This window comes from Neopelma chrysocephalum, unplaced genomic scaffold, assembly GCF_003984885.1.
Source record: "Neopelma chrysocephalum unplaced genomic scaffold, ASM398488v2 Primary Assembly neopelma1_143, whole genome shotgun sequence".
Classification (NCBI taxonomy): Eukaryota; Metazoa; Chordata; class Aves; order Passeriformes; family Pipridae; genus Neopelma; species Neopelma chrysocephalum.
This window is the reverse complement of record NW_020897805.1, coordinates 2123710-2141347: the sequence shown is the minus strand read 5'-3', so window position 1 is coordinate 2141347 and position 17638 is coordinate 2123710. Positions and strand designations below refer to the sequence as shown.

Sequence of the window (17638 nt, the reverse complement as noted above, 5' to 3'; positions counted from 1 at the left end):
ACAGCAGTGCAGGCTGCCATCAGCATGAGTCTGGTGCAGCTCTTCCTGCCAGCCTCGGCTCTTGGTGGTGTTGCCTGGCTCTTCCTTCTGAAACCCCTTCCTCCCAGAGCTGCCAGGGCAATTTGGTAACTGCTTTCTCCAGACCTGTCTTCACTTTCTTTTTTCCTGTGGTGCCATCTTTGTGGCTTTTCTCTTACAGGGAAGGGTTATGTATAGGCTGTAGTAAGAAAAAACTTCTCCCATAAGCAGTCACTGAAATGCTTTTCTAGATGAGTTGCTGACCCCTTCAAGCTTCTATTTCTCTTAGTCATGGAGTCAAGTGTCCTATTATTCCAATATTTTAATAATTCTCGTGTGTGGTCCATTCTGTTCCTGTAGGGTAAACTGGGAGCTTTAACCATTTCCAGTTTTAACTTCAGACACTGTAAATGCTTCAGTGCTCTGTTGTGGCGGTTTCCTGACCACCTAGAGCTAGAGAGAGAATTGCTTTGTGTGCTCATAGACACAGGTGGAGATGCTGCTCCTTGCAAGTTCTCCAACATAGTGAATGAATGGGGAGAACCTTAGTGCAGATTTAGGAGTCCGTACACTCTAGTTTTGGCTGTTCTTGTTAAAGAACAGGAGGCAACCTGAGGGGTATCAGGCACCGTCTGTTCTCATGGGAGAGGTCCTTCATTCTGACTGTAAGCAGCCAACTGCATAATTGCTTCTTGGGAAATCAATGTGTTTCACTAACTGCTGAACAGCCCATCTTTAAAGCACTGCTGTCTCAATAGCAATGTCATATTTGCCTTGCTATAATCCAGATTGCGTGTGATATCCTGGTATTATGTGACTGGGTTTTTCTTCTTTCTTTTAGGTGCAGAATCTAGGGCTGCACTGCTGATTCCTTGCAATTTTCAAATAAATTGTTTTATTCTCAGTCTAATTTTTGGTCTCCAAAACTATTTTTCTTCAATATGTGATGATGGGATGGTAAAGATTGATCTTCATTATGTGCTTAGAAAAATGATGGCCTCTTACACGAGTGCGAGGAGTTAAGAGGGGAGAATATTAGGAGAGCTCTGATGAACAGTTTTCTCTTATGATGGATTGGAAACTAGTGGTAATTCAGTCAGAAGACTAGAACATCATATGGTCTGACATAAACTGCATGTGAGCAGTATCTTAGAGGATCACAGCAAAGGGTAGTTGAATAGTACCCCATAGCTTCATGAGCAGTCTCAGCCAGCACGAGCTGTGTGCTGCTGCTGGAAGAGGCAGCTTTTCTTCTGGCTGGTCCCTCTTTGCACTAGCACAAATTCTTTATATAGATGCGTGGTGAACCAGGTTAATGATGGATCAGTTCAGCTATCCAGTTCAGTGCAGTGCTGCACAAATGCTTGTGCCAGCATCAGAAGCAAAGAAGATGTAGGGCCATTAGTAAAGAGGCAGGGGAAGGATGGGACTGCAGTGATTGCCAGCATTGCAATAGAGGGATCTCCTGTGCCTGCTGTTGGACAAATCTGCACCCCAGACAGTGCCAGGAGAGTGATCTCTTTTTTCCTAGAGGTACTCCAAAAAATCTGGCTTTATCTTAGCTGTAGACTTTAAGGGGAGAAAGTCAGGGGAATCCATGCTGTAGTGGAATGTTTAACTCATACAGCTGTAACTCTGGAATCCTCAGTTCCAGTAGCTTACCTGAGGAATCACAGATGCTATTGCATCTCTGTGCAGCTGAATTACTATGATACCATCTGAAGGGTATATGAGATTTTTGGAGGAAGTGTGAGGTTCTTCAGGCTTTTAAACAGTGGTTTCTTGCTGTGGTGCTAGCTCTGTAGATGTGTGCTAGTCTGCTGAAGGAACTCTTCTAATGCAATATCCTGGAATTGCTATGCCTGTTTACTGGCAGACGTAATCCGGACAGAAAGGAAGACCAGCAGTGGTTAGCATCACCTCTAGCAGGGAATTTTAATGTTCTGAAAGTGTGGTCTTGATGGTGTTATCTATCCTCTCAAGCTTCGGTTTCAGGTGTTGAACCCAAAATTTGGGTCTGAGATTGGTATGATTATCTATTTAAAACCACTGCATGGTTGAACAGAATGACATCCAGTCTTAAGATCACTTGAATGGAGAGATCTCTTTGCAGTGGGATAGTGGGATCTCTATGCAGTGGGGACTTCCCCCTCTGTGGGAAGTCATTTTGTACAATTCAAGAGCGAGGCTCCAGGAGTGGGAGTGGTTTTCTCTGTGATCCCTCACAGTGTCATTGCCCACATGGTGAGTCACTGGTAATGCCTGAGTTCTTATTTTTAGTCCTGTTGCTGCCATCAGGCTGAAACCATTGGCCGGTAAGAGACTTAAGCGAGGAGATAAACACGTTAATCTCCCTAGACCTTCCCCCTCAGCTGCTGCTCTCTGCCTTTGTGCATCTCAAGATGTAGCTTTTCCTAGGCCATTGGGCAGAACCATGTCCCCTCCGTAACCTGGTGGGACGTCATCCAAACCTTTTCACTATTAAGCACTGGAGCGGGGAGGAATGCCTTCCGTGCACGTGGGTTTGCGTGTGCAGGCAGGGCGGTGTGCTTTGTCTGTGATCAGAGCAAGCTGGACAGGCTGTTGCTGTTCACCCCAGCACCTTTGCTGTCAGGGCTTTACAAGGAACACCCATTCTTTCCTCGGGTCCTGTCAACAAACTGTCTTTCCCTCCATTCTCTTGGGAAGAGTTCTGAAACAAACTAACAATATTCTTTTGTATAAGCTTTCTGTAACAAGTAAGCAAGTCCATCCCCTTCCCTGGGCTTTTAAAGTATCATGTTGAATTCTTGGGGAGGCCACTGGTTTCTCTGATATATTGTATTACTCTAATAACAGTTTGTGCATTTATTCTTAGCCTTTTTGTCCTTGCTTTCCTGACATGGCAAGGCATTGTATATGGGAGTACTGGTGAGTGCTTCTTTGCCCAATAGGGGGCTGGTAGTGGTGGAGACTGAATAGGGTGGTTTTTTCTGCTCTGTCCTTCTCATGCTCCCTTTCCCATTTACTTCTGGTCCTGCAAAATGAACTGGCTTGTGGATCCCACTGGTTCCAGATCTTTGTTTTCTCTGGGTTTTTTGTTAGCATGTGTGTCTCCAGCTTCAGGGACTCTTAAAAAGATTTACATCATGTGAATTTTAGGGGAAGAAAGGAGTGTGTTCAGCTGTTCTTCACTTTTGTTAGCAGTGTTGATTATTTTCTTAAATTATGTATTTTGAGGGGTTTGCTTTGGGAAGAGAAATGAAGGATAGACAATCAACTGGTGGGACTTGCTCTTGCTCCAGCAATAGTACACCTGAGCCCTCGTGGACCTCATTGTTTTGGAAGTCTCAAAACACGCATCCAGAGCCAGTAGCACTATGTGGTTATGGGTGATCTGCTTCTCAGTTTCCTTGGCTCACTGGCCTTGGGTAGCCAGCCACAGCTCGTAATTTGAGTACAGTGCAGACTCCCGAGCTCCTGGCAGCATGCAGGTGGTACCACAAGCACATGCTTAACTCGGATGGAGTTCGCTCCTATTAAATGATGGCTTAGTTGGTGTCATTCTTCTGACCTTTCTGGTCCAAAGCCTCTTTCAATTCTATACCCTCATTTTTGTACCCATATACCTATACCTAGCCCAATTTTTACAAATTCAGAAAGATACTTTTGAAAACATCTTTTCTTTCTGATGCCTACCACTTGGAAGGGAAAGGATGAAGTGCTGGGTGTTTGAGGTTGAGGCCTTTTTTTTTTAACAGTCTCTTCTCTGATACAATTTCAAAGCACTTCTGACTGTCAGATCTGGGAGAACATTAGCTCAACCTAGGGATAGCATGCTCAAATATACAGTTGAGGCATAAGTTGAACAAAATAACTACCAGCATTGTCCCATCTGCAGGGTGGTGTGATTGTAAAAAGGCAGGTGGAGGGGGTGACCACAGTTTTGAATGAGGAGATAGCGCTGCTAGCATGTGTAATTAGTAATATCTCACTGTGTCGGTATTTTTTTCCTCTCTCCGTTCCTCTTACTTTGCTACTCCTAGTCTTTACTCAAGTACTGACCATCTGAAGTTGATGAAGAGAGAGCTTGTTTTCTGCTGGCAGTGTAGCAGAAGGTGTGATTGCAGCATGAAGGATATAGTTCATTAACTTTATTTGCAGTGGTGTAGAGATAATAGCATTGAAGTGGCAGTGATGTGGGTTTCAGTGGAGGCTCACAACTTAGGCACATATGTAAGTCCCCAGCAGGCCTGTACAATTTGCATTAAAGTCTATGAATCCCACCATTACTACTCCTGCTAGTGAGTGTAGTGCTAACATGGATATATCTATTCATGCTGTGATTAAACCTTTGATTGCAGAGTAGACATCTCCATAAAGCTTTGAGTTCTTTTGCAATGACAGAAGGTGCTCAGCAGGAACAGTATCAGAAGCTGGGTGTCTGTCTCTTGCTTATGAATGCCAGCTCCAGAGGAAATTGTTATGCAGTTTGCTTATCACTTCAGTTTTACTCCAGCTCTCACTCTGCTGCTGCACTTTTAAAGCGAAGGTCTTGGCTTCCCAGAGAACAGCTGCTTGTGGTATCTCCTTGCACAGAGTCTTGTTCACTACAGCTCAGCCTCCTGGAACTTTTCCAGCCCCTAACCCTATGGAGAAAAACCTGTGTGATCACTGGAGTCCTTACAGGCAACAGCTTGTCTACGGTGCTGGATTCATTGTCATTAGATCCAAGGGAAGGCTGATTTGTTGTCCCCTTAGTCGAGGTGAGGAGGCAGATGGATGGAAGATGCTGGTGAGAGCCACCCATCTGTCCATTCACAGTAGAGCAGCAAAGAGAGAGTCATGGAAAGCCTGGGATTTTGATAGCCTGTGTCTTTGCTAACTGTGGTGTGTTAGGGATGCTGGTATTTTTACTGTCCTGGAGGTAAGATAGTACTGTGGCTGTGGTGTGCTTGGGGAACTACCATGACTCTAATGGCTTCTGAAGTATAAAAAAGGGATCTAAAAACTAAGAAAGTGACCAAAAAGCCCAGTAATCCATGTGCTGCAGTATGCTTTGCTTTGCTCCTCCACACACCTTTCCTGCCAAAGGAATGAAAATGCAACTGTGGCAGGTGTATTCCTCACCACAGTTATGCACCCTGGAAAACTCTGGGAGCTATTAGCTATGTTGGTGTGTAAGTCTCATAAGTTAGGATGTGGTTTGTCTGTGGGATTTTGGTTTGAAGAGGCCTTGATTTTTTTTTTATTTTTTTTTAATTTCCATTTCCCCCGCTCCAAAGCTCCAGAGAAAATTGTTCTTGGGAAGGTGACTCTACTTTGCCCTCTGGATGTGTCAACCCTACAGCTCCCCAGGGCAGATGCTGAGCACTGCAGAAAATAGGGGAGAACTGTGGGGATGGCAAGGCTGAGACCAAGACCACCTTTGATCTGATTCCTGAAATCAAAATAACAGGTACCTGCTGCTTCCCTGCATGCTTTGGGTGATTGTGGACAGGCTCTGACAGTTGCATTTTTTGGTGCTGGGCTTTTGACACAAGGCTCACCAGTGATGGTGTCAGTGATCATTGCAGTCATGGCCATGCAGAAGTTATCCTCTTGCCCCTGCCAGAGACCTTCCCCTGCCTGGTCCTGTGTGTGCTGCGTGCTATGCGCTTCCTCCAGTTTGCCGAGCAATTTTTGGAGTCTTTCCTCCTGTTCACCTGGAATCTCCACAGCTGTAGATCTATTGAGGTGTTGTTCTGAATCAAGGGTGTTTGTTCCCTCTCTCCAGACATCACCCTGGTTTTATTCTAGGCTGCCTGTAGCATCTCTTCTCAGGCCCTGTGAAACTGGGAATTGGTCAGCGAAGGTAGTTTACCCTTGCTGGATCAAATGCAACTTTCCTGTCCATAGTGTGGTCAAGTGATGACTCTGAAAATCTTTGCTGACCTGTTCTGCAGGACTTATGCAGCCTCTCTTTCTGGATCAGGCAGAGGCTCACCCAGGTGTAGCTGATATACAAACTGATGGCGCAGCCACCTTTTGTGGTTCCTTTGCAGTTGCCTCAGCTCCATTTGAACTGCTGCTTCTGCTGGGCACTAGAGTGAAATCCTGTCCCTCATGGTGCAGTTCCTTCTACTCCTTACTCTTCCCTGGGACACATCCACAGATGCTCTATGCTGTCCCTGCTGTGGATCTCTGCTCTGAGTATTCAGTTTTTCAGAGTTCCTGCTGCCCCTCACTCAGATACAACTCTAGGTACACTGCCTGTGTTGTCCTTCTTTTCAGGTGTGGTTTACAATGAGGGTTGTGCTCTGAACCTCACTTCCCAATGATGCAGGGAGTTCCTGTCTCTGTTCCTGTGAAGCTACGTGGCAGGAGATGAGAATTATCATCCAGCTTCTGAATGAGGGTACAGCCAGAAGGGAATTAGCCTCTGACGTATGGTTGATGGGATGGTGAACGCACAACATCAGTGATGGCATGTGGGCATAGGTTAAGAAGGTCAGGATAGCAAAGCAACATCTGCGTAATCCCTTTGCTATTTTGTGTGAAGATGAATGAGTGGCTGGGCAGAGGGAGGAGGCAGCAAAATCACTGTTAGCAGGGCAGACTTGAGTGTGGTTACAGGTTTGATTTTGGTTTGTTTTTTTAACAGGACTGAACAGATTTTTAGGACAGTAGCAGTAAAACATGCACTAAGCTGGCAGGCCTCTTCTTGGGAATTTGCTAACTTCCCAGAATTGCTCATGAGAACAGGAGACAGATTCCTCACATCAGAAACTCTTGAAGAGTTGATAACAGTTCAGCATTTGAAGGGACAGCATACTTACTCTGTGACAACTCTTGCATTCCCCAGCCTGCCTGACCCTCCAGCTCTCTAGCAGGTGAACCTCTCTGCAGATGCTGGCAGCAACATGGCCACAGCATTTCCTTGGTGCTCCCTCCATACTGAGGGGCAGGGCAGGTCCTTCTTCCTTCAGCCTTTCCTGCTGACCATAGCCAGCACAGTCAGGAGGTGTTCAGGAAGAGATGATTCCTGTCTGACTGCAGGGGATGAGGTGTGCTCAGAGAGCTGGGGCATGCACAGAAGCTATGCAGAAGTACATTGTAGTCCAGACACTTCATACTGCCCTGGCTAGGGTAGAGTCTCTGTGTATTTTAGGCTTTCTGCAGCATGCTGCGACTTTAGGGAGGAAAAGAGGAGCGGCTGCCTTTGCAAAACCTCTGAATTGCTTGCCTTGCACTCTTCCTTTCCTTTCCTTTCATGTGAGCAGTGACAGCTACTAGAGAAGCTGCAGCCTCAGGATTTTCCTGCGTCTTCCTCCCACCAGAGCTGGCAATGCTGTTTTGATGTGTGTTTAATAGACCGAGCCCTGAGACACAGTGTGGGCCAATGCTAATCGGAAGGATCTGTTTTCCACCTGTATCTTCCTGGTCAGTGTCTGTCAGAGAGCAGAAGGCAGCGGCTGGGTAGAGGGATGTGGAGACCTTGTGCCATCACGAGTGCTTCCTGGGGTGAAGTGTGCAGTGGCTGCGCTTTGGGGCATGAAGGCCTTGTCTCCCATGGAAGCTATGAAAAGCCCTCCTCAGCTTCCTCTGGGGAAAAAAAAAACAATAGTGGATGACTAACGCACTCTTTGTAAATACAACTTGTCCTATCAGTCCTATCAGTGACTAATGAAGGCTTTTTTTCTCCCTTCCCCTCCTGTCTCACTAAAATAAAAGCAGTTGCTCAGAGATCTTTCCTCCTGTTTTGTTTTACTCTTAACAGTGGCGTAGCAGGGCATGCAGGTCTTTTACAAAAGGCACCTTATTGCCTCTTTTTCTTATGTGAAACTTAATTCTAGATGGTAATTTGTGTATTCATTTTTTTGTGAGAGTCATGGCGCACTCCTGAAGTGATTTTCTGTTCCATCTGCTGGTCTTTGCTTCTCATATTGGAACCTGCATCATGTCCACAATGCAGGGGAATCAAACCTCGCTTTAACTTTTTTGATGAAGCCTTTGACAGCATACCATTAGTCCTGCACATTTGGACCGTGCTCAGACGCTTGCTCCTGATTGTGTGTCTGGTTCTTGTGAGGGGGCATCCTATTTTTTTCTTGGCATTCTACCAACAGACAGCTGCCAGCCTGCAGGTTAGAAAGCCTGTGGGCTTGCTCAAAGCTTTTGGAGAAAGCTTACTGTGCTAGTGCCATGCTGCCTGGCCCTCATGAGATACAGTATGCTAACAAGCTACCAAAAGAACCAAAGACAATATTCACCAAGACGTCTAGGGAGATACTACTTATGTGTTTGGTAAGTGCATTATTGAAAAGAAGGACTTGTAATTCAATAGAAAGCTTAGTTTTAGGTGGAAATTATATATCAAATAGAAAAATTGCCCACAGAAGTCCTCTGAACCCTGCTCTGAATTGCCTCCATGGTCCCAAAGGTTATTCATCATCTGAGACAGAACTGTAAGGGACTTGGAACAAGAATGCTCTTGAGTGCTGTCTTGGATTTGGCAAGCAGATTCCATAAAAGCCTGTCTGACCTTGTCACACTGACCTTTTCTGAAAAGAAATCTAGAAAAACTACTTGTAAGTTGGGTCAAGTTATTTTGCATGTCAAATATATTTCTGTTTTCGAGGCAGCAAGGACAGGAAAGGATGTCTTAATATCATCAAATACTGTCCTTCCAACTCTGTCTTGTGAACTCCTGGAGGGAGCGAAGGAGAGCAGTACTTGGTAAGACCATGTGTCTTCTTTTGAGGGTGCCATCAAGTGCATCTTCCTCCTTCTCTCTGTGCAAACCAGCCAGTGTCACATTCATCTGGCATTTCTGTGTCTGCTAGAGCAGTAGTTTACATGTCACTGTTATAGAAGAGATTTTTCAAACTTTTCTTTTTTTTTGTTCTTATCTCAGGAAGGATGGTGCCTCATTTTCTCTCTCTTTGCTTCTGCAGCTCCCATCCTGCCCTTCCCCCAGCCAGATCATGACCTGTTCTTGTTATTTGCTCTCCCTGCCTGTCCTGGTGTGACACCAAGTCTTCACTACAGCCTTTTGCCACCCCCTCTTTATATCCAGCTTACAGATGACCTTAGTTGCTACTCCTGTGGCAGGGGAGCTGTGTGCTCGTGCCTACACTTGCACTTGCAGGTCTCCTGAGTGCTTGTAGAAATGAATCACAGAATATCCTGAGTTGGAAGGAACCCACAAGGATCACTGAAGTCCAGTTCCAGGCCTTGCACAGGACAGCCCCAAGAATCCTACCATGGGCCTGACAGTTGTCCAAACACTTCTTGAACTCTGTCAGGTTTGGTGCTGTGACTTCCCCACTTTCCTGGGGAGCCTGTTCCAGTGCCCAACCACCTACTGAGTGAGGAACCTTTTCCTGTCCAGCATAAACGTCCTCTGATACAACTTCAGACCATTCCCTCAGGTCCTGTCACTGGTCATCACAGAGAAGAGATCAGTGCCTGCCCCTCCTCTTCCCCTCATGAGGAAGTTGTAACTGCAATGAGGTCTCCCCTCAGTTTCCCGTTCTCCAGGCTGAAAAGACCCAAGTGCCCTCAGCTGCTCCTCATACAGCTTCCCCTCAAGGCTCTTCACCATCTTCATTGCCCTCCTTTGGACACTCTCTAAGAGCTTAATGTCTTTCTGATATTGTGGTGCCCAAAACTACCACAATATTCCAGGAAAGGCCGCCCCAGTGCAGAGCAGAGCAGGACAATCCCCTCCCTGGACCAACTGGCAATGCTTTGCCTGATGCCCCCCAGGACAGGGGTGGCCCTCCTGGCTGCCAGGGCACTGCTGACTCATATTCAACTTGCCCTCAACCAGGATCCGAGATCTTTCTGCAGGGCTGCTCTCCGGCCTCTCATTCCCCAGTCTGGACGTACAAGCGGAGATAGCCAAGTGTCATCATCCTGCCTGACTTCCACAGGTCACCAGCAGTGACCCACAGCTGTCTTTTGGGTACCTTCTGAATTAAGATTTATACAAAGTTACTTGCTTTTTACTGTAAAGAGCCAAAGTAGGCAATTTTTTCTGTAGACCTTTTTGGTTAGTTGTTTATCTTTCAAAATAAAAAGCTGTTTTGTTTAAAAGCACAAATCTATTAGTTAGAAATGTGAAGTAAGGAAGGAGTCCACAAGTATGGTGAGATGGGAGGAGTATAAGAGGGGAAACTTGTCTTCAAAAGTAAGAAACCTGTGCTGGCATCATACATTAAATCAAACTCTCATCACTAAATGGAAACATATTTGCTGTTCAAAATGTAGCATAATTGCTGGTAGCAGCAAGCTGTTCCTCCTAAAGATGTTTCTTTCTCTGAAGAACATAGACCCCTGCTCTATTCCACACAGGCTCAACAATCCTGGTGACTTTCTCCTCCCACAGACCTTTTATTTCTGAGTTCTCAATCTCCTTGACAGCTCAGTGAACAGTCTCTTGCCCTAGGTTTCAGAGTTTGGCTAAAGAAATGCTTCTTTTAAATATGACAAAGGGTGATCAATTGCACAAGCAGGACCTGAGCCAGTTGATATAAATCTGCCTCTATCACAGACGTATAAGCACTGGGGTATGTGACGTATGTTCTGTGCACAGGAACCAGATGCTTAGGGAAGTTAAGCAGAGATTACACTGGAGTGGTATTGGATGGACCAAGTTGACTGATAGAATGAAATAAAGTCTTCCCAGGTCTCTAAGTCCACTGGTTGATTTGTCCATTGCTGTATTTTTATGTGAGCTCAGTGTAACGGGAAGATGCTTTCCTCTGGCTCCCCATAGTTTGTTTAGTCCCTGGACCATTTTCTTTTAAAGCAGGGATTTTCTGTGTTTTAGGGTACCTTTGGCAGAGCTGGGTGGAAGACAGACCTTTTTAAGGCAGGACATCTTTGCATTTTCAGAGACCTCGTGAATTGTCTTGGGTAGGCCTGTTGTGGGTTTTTTAGGCACAAGGGCATTACTACTCAGACAGTTTCTTGGAATGGAGAGCAGCATTGAGAGCAGCTTCAGGAGAGTCAGTGGGCTGGAGTATCCAGCTGGAGACTGGACAGAGTATTCTCCTGACTAGCATAAGTCAACTGCTTTGCCCATTCCAGGGTAGGGTCTGGCACTTCGTGTCCTGACCACTCTGCTTTATTCACTCTCTTGCTCTGTTTCTTAGTGTGAGCTGTGTTGGTATGAAGGCTGCAGAAATTATCATCTCTTTCCTCTTTACTTGTTAGTAATGCAGTAAAGGAGTTCAGATATGCTTGTTTTGGCCGCAGTTTCATTAGAGAAACCTGGCATCAAAGCTTTCAAACAATCCTGCCTGTCTAGGGAGCTGTAGAAAGACTGCACAAGTAGTTTAATCCATTGACCTTTCCTCAATATTTAGTTATATCAGCGACCCTTTATGAAGCGATGGCATGTACGTGTACTTGGTAGGATTTGCTGTTAACATGCTCTGGGTTGAGGCAGGTGCCCTGTGCAAAGTTTTACTTGCTATCTTGGGTTGCTCTCTCTTCTGTGCATATTCCTTGCTTTTAACCATGTGTGGCAACACTGTGATCCTCTTGTCATGTGTTGATCTGGGGTTTTTTGTGATCAGGAGTGGAGAAACCACTCTAAGACATGTCTTCAGGCCAGGGAGAGAAATGGATTAGATGAAGGAGAAGATGTTCTTTCATTTCTTTGCATTCCCTGGAATACTTATGATAATGGTTTGGAGGAGAAGTTGGTGCGATCTTGGGCAGTTATGATTGTGAAAGCAACCATGTTTTGCCCAGGGTTCTGAGTGCTTTGTAATTTTACAACCAAGAGTCATGGGGGAAATTTTCAGAACTGTGTGACACAGAAGGTGGAATTTAGAAAACTGCAAAATTTAACATAATTAGCCTGAAACTTCAAATTTGTGGCCTGACTCTTTCTTCTTGGTGTGAGTATCATCTAGCCAGCTTCTGTTCCTGAAAATCTCAGCATCCAGTGTGTACATCAGAGTTGCAGATGCAGCAAACTGAGACTGTCTATTCCTTCAAGGTACTTTTCCTTTTCTCACTCCATTCCTTCTGGTGTATTTGTACACTTATGAAATCGGGTAGAAGAAATCTGTCACATTCTCGGTGGGTGTGGACAGTTAAAGCTTTAATAGCTCTCCCATAGGGATTGCATTGGGCACTACAGGACTTAATTAAACCCCTTCATTCTTAAAACAATGAATGACTTTACTGCAGGATTTGCAGATGTGGTGCCTCAGTATTACAGTACTTGAGGCTTTCTTTTGTCTTATCTAGCTAGCTGGAGTGTCTGTTTTAGACCAGTTCCCTGTCCTTGGTGCATGTGTAGTGGAGATGTTACACATGTGGTATAGACTTGATATGATTTGCTCTTAATTCCAATGCATTTTATGCTTTGGGTAATTCTGCCTTCATCCTAAACTTCTGCACTGAGGTAAGGCAGTTCTGATGTGATCCGTCAGGACTCGTTGCGCAGATGGCAGGAGTGAGCAGCCAGCACTGTGAACAAACTAATGCCAGTATAGGGACTCACAGCAACTTCCTACACAGCGTCTTCATTACTATTTTTATTTTATTATCTATTTCCTTTCACGTTTTCCTTGTCTAAAAGGGGGAGCTTTATAATGCATCCTCACCTGCCTGAGATTCCAGCCCTTGAGGGAGAACACCTGAAAGCAGGAGCAAGGACAAGAAGAGACATAAAAGTCGATTGGAGCCATACAAGAACCTCTGAGACCTAATGTGACTACCTCTCCTGCTTACCCACTTGCACTTGTTCAGTGCAGGCTTTGTGCCCACCAGGAGATGAGCAGCAAGGATGCTGTGGGCTTAAGAGCTGGTTTGCAGCACCCATCATCGACTGGCAGCAGCATTTATCTAGGCCAGCAGGGATGCAGGGAGCGAGTGACTCACTCGAGGATTCATGCGCTCTCTCCCCCTCTCCTCCCCCCGTTGCAGCTGTGGCTTGGTCATCAGCCATTTGGGAACTAGCAGCTTTATTTGGTTGCTGTTTGCAGTGGGCAGTTTCTGTTAAGGTTGTTAATTTTATCAACTGCCTTGGTAGCTAAGTGACTTCAGAGAAGACTTGAAATTGCCTTTTCTGCTGTCTTCTCCTTCCCTGCTCGTAGGGCTGCCCACCCAAACAGCTGCTCCGGCACAACCTTGGCTGAGGAGGTGAGAACAAGCAACTGGGCTGGAGGCAGAAGCTTCCTAAGCTGATTCACCAACAGCATGGTCACTGTTTTGAATGGTGGCTGATGTGGTCAGGCTAAATGGCCTCTCTGGGTGCCCCCTTGTCTGTGATGACTGGAGGGTCTCGTGGCTTTGCTCCAGCTGAACAGAGAAACGCATTTCGTGGTGTGGTGGAGGAATGAATATATGAAGAACAGGAAATTGTTTTAATAATTGTAAAATGGAAAACTTATTACTTTGTGATCATAACAGTTGCTAAACTCATCAGAAGTTGCCAGACTTACTCTCTGTTGAACTGTGAACAGTTCACTCACACTCTGAGTGAACTGTAAGGCTGCAGGCTGCTTCTGAGGGTTATGGCCTGTGAAGGAGAACAGCCTGCCCTGAACAGCCACTGTGCTGTCCTTTGCTCCCTTTAACCAAGGCCAACAAGTCTTATCTCTGAGCTGGGCTTTCTCATCTCACGTGATCCCATTTTCCTTGCACCACTCTTTTTGGTGGGTGCTCTGTCCTTCCCGTGCTTCATACTTGTGGCTTTGGCTTCCCTCTGGACGCTTCTTTAGTCATCTTTGTCTCCTGTATGTGTTCCTGTCTGCAAGTGCCGAAGCACATTTTACGCTTGCATTTACCAGGGCCTGGAGGACACGCTTTCTAGGCCTTCCTGCCCGCTGGCTGCTGTCGCTTCAAATCCTGGCTGTGTTAGATATAAGCAGCTTGGGAGACTTGCTGTCCCTAAGTCCTGAAAGGGGCTGCCTGCCCTGCCACTGCTCCCCTCCCCTGCTGGGTCACAGGACCTGGGAACCTCTTCTTGCTGCAGAGACTGGCCCTACAGCACAGATGAGTATTTAGCTAGTTATTTATTTTAAATAATGGGCTGTACTTCTCCCATGTTCCTCAGCTTTCTAGTGAGCTATATGAGCTATGTATTTCTGTGCTGGGGCTGCAGCAGTATCTTTGCAGTTTACACCTGTAGTTGTCCTCTGCCTGCTGTGCTGAAGGACTGCAGTATTTGGATACAATGCTTGATGGAAGGAATGAAGAAGAGGAGAGAGGCTTAGGAAGGAGCAGGGATCTCATTTACTAGCATTCACCTTGAGATGGAGATAGCAGTTTTAGTGATAGGATGAGCGGGCTCCCGAGTCTCATCTGGCTGTACCAGCTGTCCAGGTAGAGATAGCAAAATGAAGAAGCATAAGGAGACATTTTTTTACTATGCCATCTGTTGAGAATGGTGCCTTTTGGGGAGCTTCTTTTAAAAGGGGTGCTGCAGTTTGGAGCCCATATTTGTGCTCCATGGAGCTCATATTGGACTGTGGAGGTTTCTCAGGCTCTGGCCATAGCAGACCATGCTCCACTCTCTTTTTTTGGTTTGTAATTCAACCTCTGTTTTAGGTCAGAGCTGAGGCTGTCTAATGGGTAGTGTGGAAAAGCTTTTTCTGCCACTATTCCCATTTGTGTGTTCTACAGAAAAGGGAGGGTTTAGTCTTCAGATATGTTGGCTTGACGTCTTAACCGTCACCTTATTAAAACTGAATCTCAACAGAGGAAGTTCCTTTGTAGCCATCAGTGTTAGTGCTTTAATAACTGTTTCACTGCATTTTCTTTCTCCTTCTGACACACCTCCTTTTCTTTTCTCTTTTTTTTTTTTTTTTTGCCTGACATAGGCAGCAATTTACAGAACTGAGTGCTCTGAGAGCTACTGTGTCAGCCCCTCATTCAGTCTTTGTTGTGGCTCAGTACATGAGGTGGACCTAATCACTGAGGATTGCTGTTCTGGGTGTGTTGTCTGGTAATCAGCAAATCTGGCCATCTCTGGAGATGCGATAAGTGTCTGTTAACTTGATATGGTGCTGTGGAATTCAATGCCAAAATGCACCACATAATCTAGATCCAAACAATAGCAAAAGACTTGGTGGGGGGAGCTGTAGATGACCTTAAAATTAGTATTGCAGTAATGTAGCAGCATTAAATGCCTGCAGGCAAACAAGATCTAAACTGATCTAGCCAGGAACATTAAACATTCATCAAAACAAGAAGTTAACTTAGCCAGAAAATAAATCAAAACTGTAGCATAACAGCTGCTTTTTTGGAAAAAGATGCAAGTCAGGTACCTCTTTCCCTGAAAATCTGAAAGCAAGCATGGTGATGGGACAGGGAGACCACTTTAAAGCTGTTTTGCTCACAGATAGTCCAGATCTGGAGCTTTCATGTGAAGGAAGCTATTTTCAGAATGTGCTCTTGTCAAGTGCAATGCAGGATTTGTTGAGTGGCAGTTCCACCCAAACAGGATAAATGCTGGTTTAAAAAAAAAAAATATTTTTTCGAATTCTGAACACCAGACCTTATAGTAAAAATTGCTTAGGTCTTAGTATGACACTGAGGTAGGATTTCATGCTTCCCAGAGTGAGACATGATGAGGTATCTCAGCAGTGCTAATGCTGCCTCTATCAGTTTTTGCTTTGAGAGGGTGCTCAAAATCCATTAGATCTGAACTGCATTGTTTCTATCTTCATTTCTCTTTCTGCAGAAGGATGAAAACCAGGGTAGTGAGAGGCTCAGATTCCAAAGATCTGAATTTGTTCACAGACTTGTCACTGACATGTTCTCAGGTTTCAGTGCCTCTGCTTTTCTTCTCCAGCTCCTTAAAGGTAGGGAAAGAAACCTTGTGCTTCAAAGGTTTTCTGGCTGCATAGTAAATGTTTGTTACACACCTAGAGACTCTCCAACAAAATATGCTGCAGAAGTAGTTGTTCTTTTATGAGGATGTTTTGTTTGTTTTCTAACATATTTTTCCCCCATTTAAGTATCTGTCTTCTAAAAATTTGCCAGAATTTCTATTTTTCACAAATCTCTGCTCATGCTGTGCAGGTCTAGGGGCAATTCAAGAGAGCTCTACAAAGGGCACCTAAGGAAAAACATTGTTGTACAGCTCTATGTCACCTAAGACATGCTGTCATGTGTACTGTCCTGTCCATCTCATTGCAGAAAGCATGTGGAACCCCTCTAAAATTTAGGCTGTGTATTTATTTAACACATCACTTGTCTTCTCTTAATCTCTGTGAAAGCTTGTTGGGATGCTGCATCCTACAATGTGCATCCTACAGCCAGCCTCTTGGATCTGAAACATTCCCCCCCCCCCCCCAAACTTTTTAACCAAAACATTATTGTGTGGAGTGTATGTGTAAGTTAGCAATGTGACTGCAGCCTCCTGTCCCATAATTTCCTAACTTGCAACTTCTGCCTGTTTCTGCATTGCAACCCATAGCCTTTACAGGAAAGATCAGCTCCCGGTATGTACACCTTCAGCTGATCAGCTGGGGTGCAAAGCTGGTGTCTCACCTCTTTTCTGCCTGGAAGATTGGCTGTAGGCATGTGAGATGCCAGACTCTCCTGTGGTGCGTTTGCTCTGCATCTCTGCTATGAGAGTGTCTGGGGGAAGGGGTTGGTGGTGAAGGAGGGGTGTGGGTGGAGAGTCTGCTCTTGGTCTCAGTGAAGTTTCTGGTACGCTGGTCACATGAAACAAAAAATACATCAGCTCCCCTCCCCCATGCACCAGAGTGTTTCTTGGCTCTGCACCCAAACTAGCAGCTGAGCACGTGATTTACTTGTAAAATGCAGTTTAAAAAAAAATGGTGCCATTGCAGATGGGAAAGTAGGGATGGGAGAGCTGGACTGGGGCTGCCCTGTGTGCAGTGGGGGGCTGCCGTCCCGGGGAAGGGGTATGTCTCCCTGCTGAGCTGCAGGAAACTGGGGGGATGTGGTGCTGCAGGACATAGGCTTGGGGGAACGCCTGCTGCAGGATGTGGGGCTGCAGAGGAAAGTGCAAGCTGCAGGAGGCAAAATGGAGGAGAATGTGTTGAACCACGGCCCTACCAGGGGAAGGAGGTGGGGGTGCTGCATAAGGGGCAGGGGGAAGGAAAGGGAGAGCTCTGTTGCAGGTGGTTTGGGGGGCTGTGCTTTGAGAGTTGGCTACACAAGTACTCTGGACTGAAGGCCTTCTTACAAGATACAAGGTCTGAAATGACCATGACAGAGAGTTGTACTCATTTTTGTTCTGTTTTGTTGCAAGAAAGGGGAAGTTGTTTGACCATTCAAAGCTGGGTAGCTCAGCATCTTCTGGTTTGAAAACTTCATTCATTTTGCTAGTTCTGTTTGTACCCCACAGTTCTTCCTTTCTCAGGGATGTAGGCTTTTTTTTTTTAAATGACACTAACTCAGTATGCCCAGGAAGAGCTAAAATAAGCCGTTATGCTCACCACAAACTGAGTGGAGACCTTCCAGCAAATGCCTCCCAGATGCCAGGCTGGCCAGCAGGGCAGTTGCACCATTCTTAGGGGGAGTGCAATTGCACCACATTTCTTCCTGTGTCAGGACTGCAATGGGTGCACTAATGCCTCCTGGCCACAGCAGATAAAATGAGATAAAAGAATTCCTGCCCTTTGCTGTGCTTCTGTCTGCCTGTCAGCATTTGTGGTTG

General features: G+C 45.6%; 1 protein-coding gene across 13 annotated transcripts in view; it reads left to right on the top strand.

Moving 5' to 3' along the window:
• Window positions 1-17638, top strand: part of CAMK2G (calcium/calmodulin dependent protein kinase II gamma) — a 117695-nt gene that overhangs the window by 26490 nt on the left and 73567 nt on the right. Inside the window, exon 1 of one of the 13 annotated variants that reach the window (XM_027699984.1) lies at window positions 15774-15809. The exons of the other annotated variants lie outside the window; for them this stretch is intronic. The gene's annotated coding sequence lies outside the window, so the exon portion shown is untranslated. Of the gene's footprint in view, window positions 1-15773; window positions 15810-17638 lie in introns of those variants that run through there. 13 annotated transcript variants of the gene reach the window in all.